The sequence below is a fragment of the Tamandua tetradactyla genome, chromosome 1 (genome assembly GCF_023851605.1).
Source record: "Tamandua tetradactyla isolate mTamTet1 chromosome 1, mTamTet1.pri, whole genome shotgun sequence".
Classification (NCBI taxonomy): domain Eukaryota; kingdom Metazoa; phylum Chordata; class Mammalia; order Pilosa; family Myrmecophagidae; genus Tamandua; species Tamandua tetradactyla.
The window spans coordinates 65619787-65623383 of NC_135327.1; the positions used below are offsets into that span (position 1 = coordinate 65619787).

At 35.2% G+C, this 3597-nt stretch overlaps 1 pseudogene across 1 annotated transcript; it reads right to left on the bottom strand.

Moving 5' to 3' along the window:
- Window positions 1–675: 675 nt before the first annotated feature.
- Window positions 676–3317, bottom strand: LOC143648353 (vacuolar protein sorting-associated protein 26A pseudogene; annotated as a pseudogene). Its single transcript, XR_013158503.1, has 2 exons — window positions 2317–3317; window positions 676–1415 (listed from the first exon to the last, which is right to left on the bottom strand). The product of XR_013158503.1 is annotated as a vacuolar protein sorting-associated protein 26A pseudogene (transcript).
- Between the last annotated feature and the right edge of the window lie 280 nt (window positions 3318–3597).

The following is a 3597-nucleotide window of genomic DNA, read 5'->3' on the forward strand; positions in this document are numbered from 1 at the left end:
TTAAATGAAATATCTTTTCCTAAACTTTCGCTTTCAACCTATGTTTATCTTTGGGTCTAAGATGTGTTTCCTGTAGATAGCATATAGATGGGTCCTGTTTTTTAATCCAATCTGCCAGTCTATGTCGTTTGATTGGGGAGTTCAATCCATTTAACATTTAGTGTTATTACTGTAGGAGTAGTACCTTCTTCTACCATTTTGCCTTTTGGATTTTATACATCATATCTAATTTTCCTTCTTTTTACCTTACTCTTAGTATTTCTTTCTACACTCTCTCCACACCTCTCACTTTTGTCTTTTCATATCTGTCTCTAGAGCTCCCTTTTGTATTTCTTGCAGAGCTGGCCTCTTGGTCACAAATTCTCTCAGTGATTTTTTGCCTGAAAATGTTCTAATTTCTCCCTCATTTTTGAAGGACAATTTTGCTGGATATAGAATTCTTGGTTGGCAGTTTTTCTCTTTTAGTAATTTAAATATATCATCTCACTGTCTTCTCGCCTCTATGGTTTCTGCTGAGAAATCTGTGCATAGTCTTATTGGGCTTCCCTTGTAAGTGATGGATTGCTTTTCTCTTGCTGCTTTCAAGATCCTCTCTTTCTCTTTGACCTCTGACATTCTGATTAGTAAGTGTCTTGGAGTACATCTATTTGGATCTATTCTCTTTGGGGTACACTGCACTTCTTGGATCTGTAATTTTTTTTTGAGAACAAAGCTATTTTAATCATTCAAAGAGCAAGCTCAGTATGTTTCAATTTATTTTTTACACGTCATGGTTGCACAATTTGAGGCTGGTTAAATACAAATAGTTTTCAAAATTTCTTTGAATATTTTTAATTACTACATGTAAAGTGATCACGAAAATATTTGGCATTAAGTTTTAAAATTCTGAACAGGCACTTACATGAAGGGAAATGTTACCATTCACAGATGTCTATATTTAAAATAGATGCTCCAGCATAGAACTTTTTGCCAATAGAGAAGTTGTTTATCGGCCATTTTATCAAAGTGCCATTGTAGTAAAACAGGTTAAGGAAATTAATTTGGATTATTTAGTTTACTCAAAGTATTACCTGACAAGGTTTACTCTGAAGTGTATAAAAAATATTGGTACAAAAACCAATGAGCCATAAATGAAAGTAGTTTCCACACAGCAGGCTTTGTTTTGGTATCTGCATCCCACATTTACTGCATTTGAGATCAGATCCCATGCACAGAATCAGATGACTGCAACCTTCTTTTTCAGAGACATTGAAAAAATGACTTGAATTTAATGTTAAAAAAATTAAAACAGGTGGAAAGATTTAAATTTGAGGTTGAACTAACCAATGTTCCAGTTTAACAAACATGAAATTGTCCAGATCTGGAAAATACATGCTTCACATATGCTCCTGAGTCCCCCATCCCAAAATTTTCACCTGAAATGTGAAGAGAATAAATTTGTGAGGCCAAGAAAATAGTGCATATATGGCAAAAAGATTCCTTAAATTAAAAAAATACACATACACATTTCAGAGTATTTATGGAAAAATTACACAGTTTAACAAATTTTAAAACTCCAACATAGGGTCAATTCCACATTACAGAAAACATATAGTGGCAATACTGAAAAGTAGCAGAATGGTTACTTTTGGGGGAAAAAAAAGACAATGATTACAGTAACATGCCACATATTCCCTTGAAAAAGAAATTTAATATTCATATGACAGAAGACTTCTAAGAGGATACAAATTCAGGAAGTCATGGAATGGTAGACTCATAGGCACCTACAATTCAACACTTCATATGTGTTTCTCAAAGTTATGTAAAAACAATTTAGTTGTTTTAAAAAATTGAGATGCTGTTTTAAATCTCTGCACAATATAAGGGCTATTCAGGTTTTCTCATTTTACTTGGACATAAAATATGTTTCTGCATGAAAAGAGTAAGTACTCATTCACATGAAAAGGGAGAAAAATATTTATAATCAACACTAAGCAGAAAGAAAGCAAAATTATAAATAGCCAGCCTACTCACAGGAAGATCTTTAATATTTATGCTTAAGTATATGAGTGCTTATGATCAAATCAAAGTGCAGTTAATTAAAAAAAAAAAAAGGAGGCAGCTTAAGAAAGTTCCAGTGTCTCAAAGAAAGCACTTTTTAAAATGTATATACACGAAGAACATTTAGTTATATCATAAAATATATGCAGCACTGTAGGATAAAGGAAGACTATTATAAATGGAGTTTTGGCCTTTTACCCCTACATGCCGCAACCATCTTCAACTTGCTGAACTTAATCTCAATAGTTACAGGAGTTTTTTGTTTTTCTTTCTTACTCCCATTCAGTTCACATTTCAGGCTGTTCAGCAGATGCCTGTGATTCTGGAGATTCAAATCGCTGGTGAAAGTTTGTTTTCTGTTTCCTCAGTTTTTCAGGTGCTTTTCTCCATAAAATGATCTCCTGCTGCTTGAAGTACCTTCTGTCTTCCTCATCAACAAGGACTAGATTCAAAAAGTACCTTACTGAAAATTTTTTGTTCACATCTCTCATTGTTGGAGTTGGGTCATATCCCGCTAAAAATAGTCTTATTGGAATTGATTCACCTTTTACTGGTGCACCATCCATTATTTCATATTTGGCAATTGTTTCTGTTTCTGTTGTTGTACTAGGTCCAATCCCTGTGATCTCTTTTTTGATCAGCTGTAACTTCATATGTTGGATTTTTATTCTTACTAATAAAAAGTAAATTTTTCCAACAATCACATCCTTTAAATGATACTTTGATTTATTATATTCAAATTCTATGTGTAGACAATCTTCAATGCCCACTTCCATTTTAATAGAATTATTTACATCAGGATAGGTGGCAAGCTGGTGAACAATAAGATCATACTCTTTTACCAAGTCTGTCAGTCTTCTTACTATTGTCACTTTAAGAAAATACCTCAAGCGAACATTGGCACCAATATAAGATTCATATGGCTTTTCAACTTGCATGAATTCAAAGTCATAACTTCTGCTCTGAGTCAGTTCTCCAGGCAAGGCCAATTCTTTCACTAGGTTTACAAATTCATGAGTATTACTCTTGTCATTGAAAAGTTCAATTTGACCTACAAATTCAATTCTAATTCCTTGGTGCTCTAGCCTCTTTCCAGGTTGCTTAAAGGCTAGGTTTACCTTTCCTGAAACAGATTCTCCATCATAGAAAAGACAGTGTTTTTCTACTTTCCCATCTTCAGTTTTCATTTCTGCCATTTTCCTGGTTTCCCCATCATTAAGGACAACATCGATCTCACAAATTGGACCAAAAAAGCCTCCAAGAAAACTCTTGTTATCCAAGATGTAATGGAGAGGCTGGAGGGAACTGCTGAAAATGTAGAGCTGTGTTCCAGTAGCCAGGTTTCTCGAAGATGATTGAATAACGATATAGCTTTCACAATGTGACTGTGTGATTCTGAAAACCTTGTGTCTGATGCTCCTTTTATCTACCATTGTCAGTGCCGCCGCCGCGTCCCCCCCCACTTCACTCTTCTTCCCTCAGGAGAACTCCCAGTCCCGGCTCCCACCGCCCCAGCGCCCCATCACGTGACCCGGGACCGCCCGCCACACATGACCC